Source organism: Oncorhynchus keta, chromosome 18, assembly GCF_023373465.1.
Source record: "Oncorhynchus keta strain PuntledgeMale-10-30-2019 chromosome 18, Oket_V2, whole genome shotgun sequence".
Taxonomy (NCBI): domain Eukaryota; kingdom Metazoa; phylum Chordata; class Actinopteri; order Salmoniformes; family Salmonidae; genus Oncorhynchus; species Oncorhynchus keta.
In genome coordinates, this window is record NC_068438.1 from 2,659,202 (window position 1) to 2,674,747 (window position 15,546).

Genomic DNA, 15,546 nt, shown 5'->3' on the forward strand with positions numbered 1-15,546 from the left:
GATGGGAGAACCTTCCAGAAGGACAATAATCTCTGCAGCACTCCACCAATCAGGCCTTGATGGTAGAGTGGCCAGACGGAATCCAGTCCTCAGTAAAAGGCACATGAGTTTGCCAAAAGGCACCTAAAGGACTCTGACCATGAGAAACAAGATTTTCTGGTCTGATGAAACCAAGATTGAACTATTAGGCTTGAATGTCAAGTGTGACGTCTGGAGGAAACCTTGCACCATCCCTACGGTGAAGCATGGTGGTGGCAGGATTATGCTGTGGGGATATTTTTCAGTGACAGGGACTGGGAGACTAGTCAGGATTGAGGGAAAGATGAATGGAGCAAAGTACAGAGAGATCCTTGATGAAAACCTCAGGACGCTCAGGACTGGGGCAATGGTTCACCTTCCAACAGGATAATGGACCCTAAGCACACAGCCAAGACATCGCAGGAGTGACTTCGGGAGTCTCTGAATGTCCTTGAGTGGCCCAGTCAGAGCCCGGACTTGAACCTGATCAAACATTTCTGCAGAGACCTGAGAATAGCTGTGCAGCAACGCTCCCCATCCAACCTGACAGAGCTTGAGAGGATCTGCAGAGAAGAATGGGAGAAACTCCCCAAATACAGGTGTGCCAAACTTGTAGCGTCATACCCAAGAAGACTCACGGCTGTAATCGCTGCCAAAGGTGCGTCAACAAAGTACTGAGTAAAAGGTCTTGAGTACTCATGTACATTTTTTTATACATTTGCAAAAATGTATACAAACCTGTTTTTGTTTTGTCATTATGGGTTATTGTGTTTAGATTGTTGAGAAAAAAACAAACGATTTAATCAATTTTAGAATACGGCTGTAATGTAACAACATGTGGAAAAAGTCAAGGGGTCTGAATACTTTCCGAATGCACAGTAAATACTTAAGAGGACAGGCCCCAAAATTGACCCCTGTGGTACACCTTTATGCACTTCAAGAAATTCAGACTTAACCCCATCCATCGCGATTTTCTGCGTCAGAACGCAGGACAACTTGTTCAATCAAATAGCATGATCAACAGTATCAAGAGCTTTTGACAGGTCCACAAACAAAGCAGCACATTTCATTTTAGTGTCTAAAGCATTGACAAGATCATTAACAACTAAAGTGGTTATTGTAATTGTGCTATGCCCAGGCCTAAACCCTGATTGATTTAGATTCAAAATACATTTCTCAGATAACAAAAAGTAAAATGTACATTTACCAAGGATTCGAGAATCTTAGCTAGACAAGGAAGACTTGAAATGGGATGATACGATTAGATCACTACTATCAAGGCCTTCTGGAGTGGCAGCACAAGAGCTGATTTCCATACTTTTTGAAAATGTCCTGATAACGTTAAATAAAACATTTGGGGTATTGAGCTAAAAATTATGGCCGCTGCACACTAAAGCAGACCAGGACCTAATTTGTCAGCCCCTGTGGATTTCTTATTGCTCGCAAAGCGTCCAGGACTCCCAGCACAATATCATTGTGAATACACTTAGAAGTTCTTACAAAGAGATAAAATGGTGATCAAATGCATCAATGATGGCATTTATTTCTGTAATGAGGCTAGTGTCTGAATGAATGTGTTGTGGTATAGAGGAAGTTGAACCCTTCAGCGATTTTCCAGTGTTCCAGAATTTAGATGGGTTCCCATTACAATCTGAAAGAGCGATACCTAAATGAGATTTAGCCTTTCTGATTTGTTTTCAGTTGCATAAAAGCTTGCCAGTCCGGGCATAAGCCTGTGTTCCTGGCCTTGACCCAAGCATCATCTCTTTTATAAATGACTTCTGATAATTCCGGAGTGTACCAGGAATTCGATCTACCTTTAACCCTTCCGTTTTTGAAAGGAGCATGATTATCCACAATAGTGTTGAATACATCTGCAAAGAGACTCAAAGCCAAATCAGTTTCAGAGATAGTTGAAATATAATCAAGGTCACTAAAATAAAGATCATGTAAAAAAGCCTGTTCACTGAAGTTTTTAAAGTTCCTCTTTAAAGTTCCTCTTTGTGATGACAAGAGGCTTGTCATCACAACTGGGCAATGATCACTAATGTCTTGGGAGAAAACACCAGTAGAAACATATTTCTCTGGTGTATTCATTAAAATAATATTAATTAAAATAAGATGAAGCAAAGAGGACTTTGAAGGATCTCTAGGGTTGGGGCGTGTAGGCTTAGTCACCAGCTGGGTTCGGTTTTGATCATTACACATGTTTATTAGATTGTCCAAAGCACTTTCAATCATAATTTAGGTCACCCAGGATAAACACTTCTGATTTAGTAAATTAAGTACATAGATACAAAACATGACCAAAAGTATGTGGACACTTGGTCGTCAACATCTCATTCCAAATCCATGGGCATTAATATGGAGTTAGTCCCCCCTTTGCTGCCCACTCTTCTGGGAAGGCTTTCCACAAGATGTTGGAACATTGTTGCAGGGACTTGCTTCCAAAAGCATTAGTGAGGTCAGGCACTGATGTTGGGAGATTAGGCCTGGCTCGCAGTCGGCGTTCCAAAGTTGTTCGATGGAGTTGAGGTCAGGGCCCTGTGTTGGCCAGTCAAGTTCTTCCACCCAATCTCGACAAACCACTTCTGTATGGACCTCACTTTGTGCACGGGGGCATTGTCATGTTAAAACAGGAAAGGGCATTCCCCAAACAGTTGCCACAAAGTTGGAACCACAAAATCATCCAGAATGTCATTGAATGTTGCAGCGTTAAGATTTCCCTTCACTGGAACTAAGGCGCCTAGTCTAAACCATGAATAACATTGCGGCTGAGCTGTTGTTACTTCTAGATGTCTCCACTTCCTTCATAACAGCACTTATATTTGACCGGGGCAGCTCTAGCTGGGCTGAAATTTGACAAACTGAGTAGTTGGAAAGGTGGCATGCTATGGTGGTGCCACTACTGCCAATGTTTGTCTATGGAGATTGCATGTCTGTGTGATTTTATACACCTGTCAGCAATGGTTGTGGCTGAATCCACTAATTTGAAGGGGTGTCCACATCCTTTTATATATATAGTGTAGTTAACTCCTCGAGTGCTCAAAGGTTAGATGAGGGAGCATGGTAGACAAAGGTTAGCCGAAGGAGATTGGTAGACAAAGGTTAGCCGAGGGAGGACGGTAGACAAAGGTTAGCCGAGGGAGGACGGTAGACAAAGGTTAGCCGAGGGAGGACGGTAGACAAAGGTTAGCCGAGGGAGGATGGTAGACAAAGGTTAGCCGAGGGAGGATGGTAGACAAAGGTTAGCAGAGGGAGGATGGTAGACAAAGGTTAGCCGAGGGAGGATGGTAGACAAAGGTTAGCCGAGGGAGGACAGTAGACAAAGGTTAGCTGAGGGAGGACGGTAGACAAAGGTTAGCTGAGGGAGGACGGTAGACAAAGGTTAGCCGAGGGAGGTTGGTAGACAAAGGTTAGCAGAGGGAGGATGATAGACAAAGGTTAGCCTAAGGAGGATGGTAGACAAAGGTTAGCAGAGGGAGGATGGTAGAAAAAGGTTAGCAGAGGGAGGATGGTAGACAAAGGTTAGCCGAGGGAGGATGGTAGACAAAGGTTAGCCGAGGGAGGATGGTAGACAAAGGTTAGCCGAGGGAGGATGGTAGACAAAGGTTAGCCGAGAGAGGATGGTAGACAAAGGTTAGCCGAGGGAGGATGGTAGACAAAGGTTAGCCGAGGGAGGATGGTAGACAAAGGTTAGCCGAGGGAGGATGGTAGACAAAGGTTAGCCGAGGGAGGATGGTAGACAAAGGTTAGCCGAGGGAGGATGGTAGACAAAGGTTAGCCGAGAAGAGGATGGTAGACAAAGGTTAGCCGATGGAGGATGGTAGACAAGGGAGGTTAGCCGAGGGACCCCTATAACAGTTATGTATACATTTTTCCCAGACAAAGGCTTAAAGATAGTAGCTCAGATTTTAGGGCAAGTCAAAACTGGTCGCTGCTCTGGCCCCCAAATGGTGGAACAAACTCCCTCACGACGCCAGGACAGCGGAGTCAATCACCACCTTCCGGAGACACCTGAAACCCCACCTCTTTAAGGAATACCTAGGATAGGATAGAGTAATCCTTCTCACCCCCCTTAAAAGATTTAGATGCACTATTGTAAAGTGGCTGTTCCACTGGATGTCATAAGGTGAATGCACCAATTTGTAAGTCGCTCTGGATAAGAGCGTCTGCTAAATGACTTAAATGTAAATGTAATGTGAAATGGATTTGAGAAAAGAAACAGATACATTATTTTAAATGAAAATGGCCTCTCCACCACCTCTACCCTGCTTGTCAGCTCTGAACACATGATAAGAATGTTCCCTGAGATCCAAGTTTCAGTCAATACCAGAATGTCTGGATTTGTCTGCATAGCCCAGATCTTTATGTAATCCAGTTTAGGAAGTAAGCTCCTAATGTTCAAATGCATCAACCCAAGACCTTGAGGATTTTTAAAGTCACATGGAAGCTCCAACTCAAACAAGCTATGCTCAATAGGCGGTTGATATTGATATATAGTAGTTGGTATGGCTATAAGATTGCATAGAACTGCACCACTTGGTCTATCTCTATTAGTAATAGAGGAAGGAGAAGAAATTGGAATTACTTTTCCAAGGTTAGCACCATAAGGCCATAGGGCCACAACCAATGTCAGTAAGAGGAACTCTCAGAGTAACCAATTATGGAATGTTATTAACGGACTTACAAGGGCTTTGGTTGCTATCGTGCAACAGCTGGATCGCCAGGCTCCTCCTAAAGCGGCCTTGCTCTTTTATTCTCCAAGGGGGGTGGGGAGTGGGTGCCAGGATGGGAGGTCGGAGTAGGATGGGAAGAGCGGGTGAGATAGGAAAGGGGAGGTGACTTCACTAAGGTGGGGTCACTGCAGAGCAGCCCTGGTCTGTCAGTCAGAGAGTGGCAACACGGTGAAGAGGCAGTGGCACGACATCCAGGCTGTGGAGTAGAAAAGGAAAAGGTCTTAGAGGGGGACCTATCCGGGATACGCTGCAGCGTCTCCATTTGCTTACTCTGGACGTCCAGCTCAGACATATATTCCTCAATAACTGTGCAAAATATACTGAACAAAAATATAAACTCAACATGTAAAAGTTTCTCCCATGTTTCATAAGCTGAAAGAAAAGACCCCAGGATTTTTTTCATAAGCATATCATGTCTGCACAAAAGCTTATTTCTCTCAAATTGTGTGCACAAATTTGTTTACATCCTTGCTAGTGGGCATTTCTTATTTGCCAAGATAATCTTCCATCTGACAGGTGTGGCATATCAAGAAGCTGATTAAACAGCATGATCATTACACAGGTGCAACTTCTGCTGGGGAAAATAAAAGGCCACTCTAAATTCACAACACAATGCCATAGATGTCTCAAGTTTTAAGGGAGCATGCAATTGGCATACTGACTGCAGGAATGGCCGACAGAGCTGTTGGCAGAGAATGTGATGTTCATTTCTTTAAGATAAGCCACCACTAACGTCATTTTAGAGAATTTGGCAGTACGTCCAACCAGCATCACAATTGCAAATCCTGTGTAAATACGCCAGCCCAGGACCTCCACATCCGGATTCTTCACCTGCAGGATTGTCTGAGACCAGCCACCTGGACAGCTGATGAAACTGTGGGTTTGCACAACCAAAGAATTTCTGGACAAACTGTCAGAAACGGTCTCAAGGAAACTCATCTGCATGCTCGTCGTCCTCACCAGGGTCTTGGCCTGACTGCAGTTCGGCGTCGTAACCGTCTTCAGTGGGCAAATGCTCATCTTCGATGGCCCCTGGCACGCTGGAGAAGTATTTATTATGGATCCCCATTAGCTGCTGCCAAGGAAGCAGCTACTCTTCCTGGGGTCCTGCAAAATTAAGGCAGATATACCATTTTTAAAACATTACAATACATTCATTACAGAATTCACAACACACTAAGTGTGGGCCTTCAGGCCCATACACTGCTACCACATATCTACAACACAAAATGAATGTGTACGTGTGTGTATAGTGCATATGTTATCAAGTGTGTGTATGCATGTGTCTGTGCCTATGTTTGTGTTGCTTCACAGTCCCTGCTGTTCCATAACGTGTATTTTTATCTGTTTTTAAAATCTGATTCTACTCCTTGCATAAGTTACCTAATGTGGAATAGAGTTCCACGTAGTCATGGCACTATGTAGTACTGTGCATCTCCCATAGTCTGTTCTGGACTTTGAAGAGACCTCTGGTGGCATGTCTTGTGGTCCTTCTGTGGCTCAGTTGGTAGAGCATGGCGCTTGTAACGCCAGGGTAGTGGGTTCGATTCCCGGGACCACCCATACGTAGAATGTATGCACACATGACTGTAAGTCGCTTTGGATAAAAGCGTCAGCTAAATGGCATTTATTATTATTATTATTGTGGGGTATGCATGCGTGTCTGAGCTGTGTGCTCGTCGTTTAAACAGACAGCTTGGTGCTTTCAACATGTCAATACCTCTCACAAATACAAGTAGTGATGAAGTCAATCTCTCTTCTACTTTGAGCCAGAAGAGATTGACATGCATATTATTCATGTTTGCTCTCTGTGTTCATCCAAGGGCCAGCCGTGCTGCCCTGTTCTGAGCCAATTGCAATTTTCCAAAGTCCCTCTTTGTGGCACCTGACCACATGAATGAACAGTAGTCCAGGTGCGACGAAACTAGAGGCTGTAGGACCTGCCTTGTTGATAGTACTGTTAAGAAGGTAGAGCAGCACTTTATTATGGACATACTTCTCCCCATCTTAGTTACTGTTGTATCAGATTGCGGGCACTGGTTACAGTTTGAAGCTTTTTCTTGAGTGGGCAGCTTGATGAAAGCCAGTTAATATCTAAATCACCCAGAAAATATACCTCTCTGTTGACATCACATACATTATCAAGTATTTCAAACGTGTTATCCGGATACTGACCGTTAGCGCTTGATCTATAGCAGCTTCCCACAAGAATGGGCTTTAGGTGAGGCAGATGAACCTGTAGCAAAATTACTTCAACAGTATTTAACATGAGATCCTCTCTAATCTTTACAGGAATGTGTTTTTTATATAAATAGCAACACCTCCACCACTGGCATTTCTGTCTTTTCTGTAGATGTGATAACCTTGTATTGCTACCACTGTATCATCAAAGGTATTGTCTAAGTGAGTTTCAGATATTGTCAGAATATGAATGCCATCTGTTATTATTAATTTAATGAACCTTGTTTCTTAACTACATATGTTAACGTGGGCTACTTTGAGCAATTTTGTCTATATCCAAGATGGCGCAGCAGTAAGATGTTTGTTTTTGTCCCATGTAAATATATTCAGTCTTTTTCGTTTTTTTGTATACATCTCTTTTTTTCCATTTTCAAATTAATTATACCTTCCTGCAACCTGCCTCACCCAATGTGGTACAGATCTGCTATTTTTTTTAGACCTTGTCTTGTCTTTTAGACCTTGGAACCTCCATCAGAAGCTAGCCAACTAATTAGCTGCTAGCTATTTAGTCATTGTTAGCCAAAAATAGCGGTCTTTACCTTTAGCTCGGACACCAGCCGCTTTAGCCCAGATAGCCCGGATAACACCTGCCAGTCTGCACAGCGCGATATCAGCCCTGAGAATATCGGACTGCCTTTTTCCCCCACTACATCACCGGATTCCTGCAGCAAGCTCTGGACCATTACACCGGATCTTCGCAGCTAGCTAGCTGCTACCGAGTGGCTATTGCGCCTAATGCCCTTGTCCATGCACCAGTTAGCCTCGCTAGCAAACGGAGTACACCTACTACAATGCCTCTGTAGCCAATTGGCCTGGACCATTTGTCGACACAGAGCTCCGCCGATCCATCACGACTGGTCTGCTGATCTGCTGACGTAATTCAGCCGATGTGCTCTGAACCGGCCTCTGCATCGTGGATGTGGTGAAGATCCATCTGCTATCCCCCGGCCTGCTAGCTTCCTGAACGCCGTGTCTCCCGCTCGCCTAGCGTAGTGATTGACTACCGAACTGCTCCCTGTTTCATCTATTGCTGCTCATTGGACCCTATGTTCACTCAGCTACACAGCCGACGCCTGCTTGACTGTTCATTAACACGGTACTTCAGTTTGATTAGCTGTCGGCCCCAGCCTCGAACTCAGGCCCTGTGTGTAGCTAACTGACCCTCTCCGCCCATTCATCACCATTTACCCGTTGTTGTTGTCTTAGCTGTTTACCCGTTGTTATCTCACCCGTTGTTGTCTTAGCTCTCCCAATCAACACCTGTGATTGCTTTATGCTCTCTCTAATGTCAATATGCCTTGTATACTGTTAAGGGCAGCTCTCATTGTTTTATTTTACTGCGGAATCCCTAGTCCTGTTCAACAGGACACACACACATGCGGAGACCGCACCTAGCTTAACTGGCGCCTCCAGAGATGCAACCTCTCTCATCGTCACTCATTGCCTAGGTTTACCCCCACTGTACTCGCACCCTACCATACCCTTGTCTGTACACTATGCCCTGAATCAACCCTGCCACACCCATAAACCTGCTCCTTTTATTCTCTGTTCCTAAAGCACTAGACGACCAGTTCTCATAGCGTTTAGCCGTACCCTCTGTTCCTCTGGTGATGTAGAGGTTAAGCCAGGCCCTGTGTGTCCTCAGGCGCTCTCATTTATTGACTTCTGCAACCGTAAAAGCCGTGGGTTCATGCATGTTAACATCAGAAGCCTCCTCCCCAAGTTTGCTTAATTCACTGCTTTAGCACACTCTGCCAAACCTGATGTCCTAGCCGTGTCTGAATCCTGGCTTACGAAGGCCAACAAATATTCTGACATTTCCATCCCCAATTACAACATTTTCTGTCATGACAGAACTGCTAAAGGTGGCAGAATTGCTATCTACTGTAGAGATAGCATGCAGAGTTCTGTCATAGTATCCAGGTCTATGCCCAAACAGTTCGAGCTTCTACTTTTAAATATCCATCTCTCCAGAAATAAGTCCCTCACTATTGTCAATGCTATAGAACACCCAGCTCCCAGCTGTGCCCTGGACATCATAGGTGAATTGATTGCGCCCAATCTATTGTCAGAGTTCGTACTGCTAGCTGACCTAAATTAGGATATGCTTAACACCCCGGCCGTCCTACAATCTAAGCTAGATGCCCTCAATCTCACACAAATTATCAAGGAACCTACCAGGTACAACCCCAAATAAGTAAACATGGGCCCCTCATAGATATCATCCTGAACAACTTGCCCTCCAAATACACCTCTGCTGTTTTCAACCAGGATCTCAGCAATCACTGCCTCATTGCCTGCATCCGCTATGGGTCTGCGGTCAAACGACCACCCCTCATCACTGTCGAACGCTCCCTAAAACACTTCAGCGAGCAGGCCTTTCTAATCGACCTGGCCCGGGTATCCTGGAAGGATATTGACCTCATCCCGTCTGTAGAGGATACCTGGTTGTTCTTTAAAAGTGCATTCCTCATCATCTTAAATAAGCATGCCCATTTCAAAAAATGTAGAACTAAGAACAGATATAGCCCGTGGTTCACTCCAGACTTGTTTGCCCTTGACCAGCACAAAAACACCCTGTGGCGTACTGCACTAGCATCGAACAGTCCCCGTGATATACAACTTCTCAGGGAAGTCAGGAACCAATATACACAGTTTGAAAAAGCTAGTCTTTGCTTTCCTAACAGAAATGTGCATTTGGAACACTAAAGTCCATGGAGAATAAAAAGTTTCCTCCCAGCTGCTCAACACTGAGAAGGAAACACTGTCACCACTGATACAGAGATAATCAAGAATTTCAATAAGCTCTACGGCTGGCCAGCTTTTCACCCTGCTCAACCCCGGCCAACAGCTCTGCAACTGAGACTGGCCCAAGCCCCCCTTCTCCTTCCACCAAATCCAGACAGCTGATGTTCACCAAAATCTGGATCGCTACAAATCCTGGGCTAGACAAACCCTCTCTTCTAAAAGTATCCACAGCCGTTTTGCAACACCTATTACTAGTCTGTTCAACCTCTCTTTCGTATCGTCTGAGATTCCTAAAGATTGAAAGTGGCCATGTCATCTCCCTCTTTCACTCAAACTGTTACAGGCCAATATCCATCCTGCCCTGCCTTTCTAAAGTCTTTGAAAGCCAGGTGAACAAACAGATCACCGACCATTTGGAATCCCAACAGCTCTGGCAGCTGGTCACGGGTGCCCCAACCACCCTCAAGGCTAAACTAACCGCATTGAGAAAAGACAGTACTGTGCAGCCATCTTCATCGACTTGGCCAAGGCTTTTGACTTGATATTCTTATCGGCCTTGGTTTCTCAAATGACTGCCTTGCCTGGTTCACTATCTACTTCCCAGACAGAGTTCAGTGTGTCAAATCGGAGGGCCTGTGTCTGGACCTCTGGCAGTCTCTATGGGGGTGCCACAGGGTTTAATTCTCAGGCCGACTCTTTTCTCTGTGTATATCAATGATGTCGCTCTTTTGCTGCTGGCGATTCTTTCCTCCACCTCTACGCAGACGACACCATTCTGTATACATCTGGCCCTTCTTTGGATTCTGTGTTACAAACCTCCAAACGAGCTTCAACGCCATACAGCACTCCTTCCATGGCCTCCAACTGCTCTTAAATACTAGTAAAACTAAATGCATGCTCTTCAACCGATCGCTACCCGCCCGCACAACTAGGATCACCCCTCTGGACGGTTCTGAATATGTGGACAACTATAAATACTTAGGTGTCTGGCTAGACTGTATACTCTCCTTCCAGACTCACATTAAGCATCTCCAATCCAAAGTTTAATCTAGAATCAGCTTCCTATTTCGCGTCAAAGCCTCCTTCAATCCTGCTCCCAAACATACCCTAGTAAAACTGACTATCCTACACTATACTCAGCAATTTGGATGCAGTCTATCACAGTGCCGTCTGATTTGTCACCAAAGCCCCATATACCACCCACCACTGCGACCTGTATGCTCTCGTTGGCTGGTCCTCGCCACATGTTCGTCGCAATCCCACTGGCTCCACGTCCACGTTTTCTACAAGTCTTTGCTAGGTATAGCTCTGCCTAATCTCAGCTCACTGGTCACCACAGCAACACCCACCCGTAGCACACGCTCCAGCAGGTATATTTCACTTGTCATCCTAAAAGCCAACACCTACTTTGGCATCCTTTCCTTCCAGTTCTCTGCTGCCAATGACTGGAACTGAATTGCAAAAATCACTGAAGTTGGAGACTGATATCTCCCTCACTAACTTTATTAAGCGTCAGCTCTCAGAGCAGCTTATCGATCGCTGCAGCTGTACTTGGCCCATCTGTAAATAGCCCATCCAACCAATTACCTACCTCATCCCCATGTTTGTTTTTCTGCTCTTTTGCACACCAGTATTTCTACTTGCACATCCTCATCTGTACATATATCACTCCAGTGTAAATTGCTAAATTGTAATTACTTCACCACTATTGGCCTATTTATTGCCTTACCTCATTACTTAATTTGCACACACTGTACACAGATGTTTCTATTGTGTTATTGACTGTATGCTTGTTTATCCCATGTGTAACTCTGTGTAACTGTGTAACTCTGTGTAACTCTGCTTTGCTTTATCTTGGCCAGGTCTCAGTTGTAAATGAGAACTTGTTCTTAACTGGCCTACCTGGTTAAATAAAAGGTGAAATAAAATGTTTTAAAATATAACTTTCTCAGTGGGAGTGTAGTCTGCTTTGCAGCAGGCCGCTGTCTTCGACTTGCTCGTGATCGTTGATTGCCATACTGTGCGGCAGGAGATGGCTCCACTGGTGAATGAACTACGAGCAACACTGGCCAGTTGGATAACGACAAATGACAAGATGGAGATGCATCCAATATGCGCGAACGCCGTCCAGCCACCGGCGTAGAAAAGGTCAACATTCCACACTGTTTTCCCCAATTTCTTACGTAGGCTGGCTACATGCGTGATTAAGGAAGCCACCTCAAGCCTATAATCCTCGGCAAGCAAACAATTGACACATTGGAACTCTGACGGATCCAGTTTGTCCCGAAACAAAGCATAGTAGATACAGCTCCTACAGCGCTGGACCCGATCATTTACTTCTCCAGACAAAGAAGGCTCCATTGGAAAACTTATCTGGGACTAACTCTGTTAGCTTGATGGCTAACGTTAGCAGCTTAGCTAGGTTAGCGGCTCTTTCAAGCAGACTTTAACCTGCCAGTTAAGCAGGATTCTGAGACAAGAAATAGTGGTCCTAGCTGTTAAAAGCTAACCGTGTCACGGAATCCATGCAAAAACAAGTTTGGGATTTATGTTTAACAAAGATTGGTTAAGTTTTAGTTAAAATAACAAACCAAGTGTTTTCAGTCTACAGTGTGCTCTTCACAGATGAATCCCGGTTTTAACTGTACTGGTCAGATGGCAGACAGCATATGGTAGCATCGTGGGTGAGCGGTTTGCTGATGTCACTGTTGTGAACATGGGGCCGGTGGAGTCATGGTATGAGCAGGCATAAGCTAAAGAGACAATTGCATTTTATTAATGGCAGTTTGAATGCACTGATACCACAACGAGATCCTGAGGCCCATTGTCGTGCCATTTGTATAGGATCTGTACACAATTCCTGGAATCTGAAATTGTTCCAGTTCTTCCATGGCCTGCATACTCACCAGACATGTCCCCAATTGAGCATGTTTGGGATGCTCTGGATTGACGTGTACGACAATGTTCCAGATCCCGCCAATATCCAGCAACTTTGCACAGCCATTGAAGAAGAGTGGGACAACATTTCACAGGGCACAATCAACAGCCTGATCAACTCTATGTGAAGGAGATGTGTCGTGCTGCATGAGGCAAATGGTGGTCACACCAGATACTAACTGGTTCTGGTGGTCACACCAGATACTAACTGGTTCTGATCCACACCCCTATCTTTAAAAAAAAATATCTATCACCAACAGATGCATATCAGTATTCCCAGTCATGTGAAATCCATAGATTAGGGCCTAATGAATTTATTTCACTTGACAGATTCCTTACACGAACTGTAACTCAGTAAAATCATAGAAATTGTTGCATGTTGTCACGTTCGTCGTATTGATGAGACAAAGGCACAGCGTGATATGAATAGATACTTCCTTTAATAAAGAAAGACCACCAAAAATGGAAAATGGCAACCTAAATAGGATCCCCAATCAGAGACAACGATAAACAGCTGCCTCTGATTGGGAACCAATTCAGACCTACATTACCAAGACATACAAAAAAAACATAGATATACAAAAACCCTAGACAGGAAAAAAACACACATACCCACCCTCGTCACACTCTGACCTGACCAAAATAATACATAAAACATAGATAACTAAGGTCAGGGCGTGACACGTTGTGTTTATATTTGTTCAGTGTAGGTGCAGCTCCTACATGGGATGAAACATTCACCCTAGTCTCTAAAGGTGGTAAACGCCTGTTAGTGGAATTTCTAAATTCCAATATGTTTTAAAGCCAAAATCAGATTCACACTCTCTCTAGTTCATTAACCTGTTACTCCTACCCCCTACTTTTTCGAACATTCTGTTAAAAATCGCGCAACATTTCAGCGCCCTGCTACTCATGCCAGGAATATAGTATATGCATATGATTAGTATGTGTGGATAGAAAACACTCAGACGTTTATAAAACTGGTTAAATCACGGCTGTGACTATAACAGAATGTGCGTTTCATCGAAAAGCGCAGGAAAATCTGATCACTGAAAATGGGAAAATATATCCATGCGCCACTTGACCGTGTTGTTGAATGGGAACCACATTAAATGGGGCCGAGGTTGCAATACCTACAGCTTCCACACAATGTCAACAGTCTTGTCATTTGCCTACGATTTGTTTCTTGGTCAAACGGACACAAGGCAGCGCATTTCTTCCGGTCTCCGACAGGATATTTTGGTTGAGATTTACCCGGACATTATTTCCAGACGTACAGCTATAGAATATACATCGCCTCGTGATAAATTTGATAGATTATTAACGTTTACTAATACCTAAAGTTGCATTACAAAAGTATTTCGAAGTGTTTTGTGAAAGTTTATCGTCGACTTTTTTAATTTAAAAAAATGACGTTGCGTTAAAAAACGATGTTTTTGTCCTTGATCACACAGTCTTCATAGATCGATATCTAGGCTATATATGGACCGATTTAAACGGAAAAAAAAGACCCAATAGTGATGTTTATGGGACATTTAGGAGTGCCAACAAAGACGATTGTCAAAGGTAATGAATGTTTTATATTTTATTTGTGCGTTTTGTGTAGCGCCGACTATGCTAATTATTTTGTTTACGTTCCCTGCGGGTCTTTTGGGGTGTTACATGCTATCAGATAATAGCTTCTCATGCTTTCGCCGAAAAGCATTTTAAAAATCTGACTTGTTGGCTGGATTCACAACGAGTGTAGCTTTAATTCAGTACCCTGCATGTGTATTTTAATGAACGTTTGAGTTTTAACGAGTGCTATTAGCATTTAGCGTAGCGCATTTGCATTTCCAGATGTCTAGATGGGACGCCTGCGTGTCGGGTAGGAGTAAGAGGTTAATGAGGTGTAAGATCATTAATTATGCATGAAGTAGATCGAGACCAGTCTTAAAAGCCAGGTAAACAGTGTTTAATTCAAGAGAGTACTAAACACATACACATATTTCCACAGGTTATAAACTGAAAATGACGTCAGCGTTTTCTAAACGTTCTATCTATTTCACAAGTAGAGGGCCCTCTAGCTCTCGAGCCTTCGCGTTATCAGCACGAAGTCATGGTCAGTCAGTATAAATCAACATTCTAGACAGTCTGTAGATGGGCCGTTCCTGCCACCTGGAGATTGTACAAATGTATGAACTAAGGAACAGACCTTCATTGTTACTAAACTCCTGACTACATTATATACAATTGGGAATGGGAGCAAGAGAGAAAATTCACATGTACAATACATTATAGCATTTGGACTAGTCAGTTCTGATTGGAATGTATACATAATTAGTCATTTCAACGATAATTTCCTCTAACAACGCCACTTTGGAAGTATTCAGTTAAAATCCACAGAAATAAAAAAGGTTGGCGAGGAATCAGTTTAAAACCAATCAATCCATAGTGTGATAGTTAGTTTGAATCACACAGTTTGTAGGATCACCACAGTTATAGCCAGCATGCCAGAACCCAACCACAGACTAAAAGGCAGCACAAGGACCCACAATAACACAACCAAGGCACAAAACTGGCCAACATAACAACAGCAACGAGAGAGGGGTGACTTACTCGATGCGATTAAATGCTGGGGCCCATCAAATCAGCAACGCAACGCAGGCCATGTTACCAGTATTATAGCCAGGAGAGAAGCACCTTGGAGGGGATGTAGTTTCCAGTACAGGCCGGTTGAAAGCCAGGAGGGGGCTGTGGTGGGTCCAAAAGGGTCAATCCAAGTGGAGTTCAAAGTTTGGTAGTTGTCCAAAAAAAAAATCCAATGCACAATGTCAAGTGGAAAGATAAAACCCACAAGCAGGTGTCTGCTCAGATCATGTCC

At 43.9% G+C, this 15,546-nt stretch overlaps 1 protein-coding gene across 2 annotated transcripts in view; it reads left to right on the plus strand.

Annotated features, from left to right (window-relative positions):
• ano7 (anoctamin 7) overlaps positions 1–15,546 on the plus strand; it is a 51,916-nt gene that overhangs the window by 26,833 nt on the left and 9,537 nt on the right. The window lies entirely within an intron of this gene.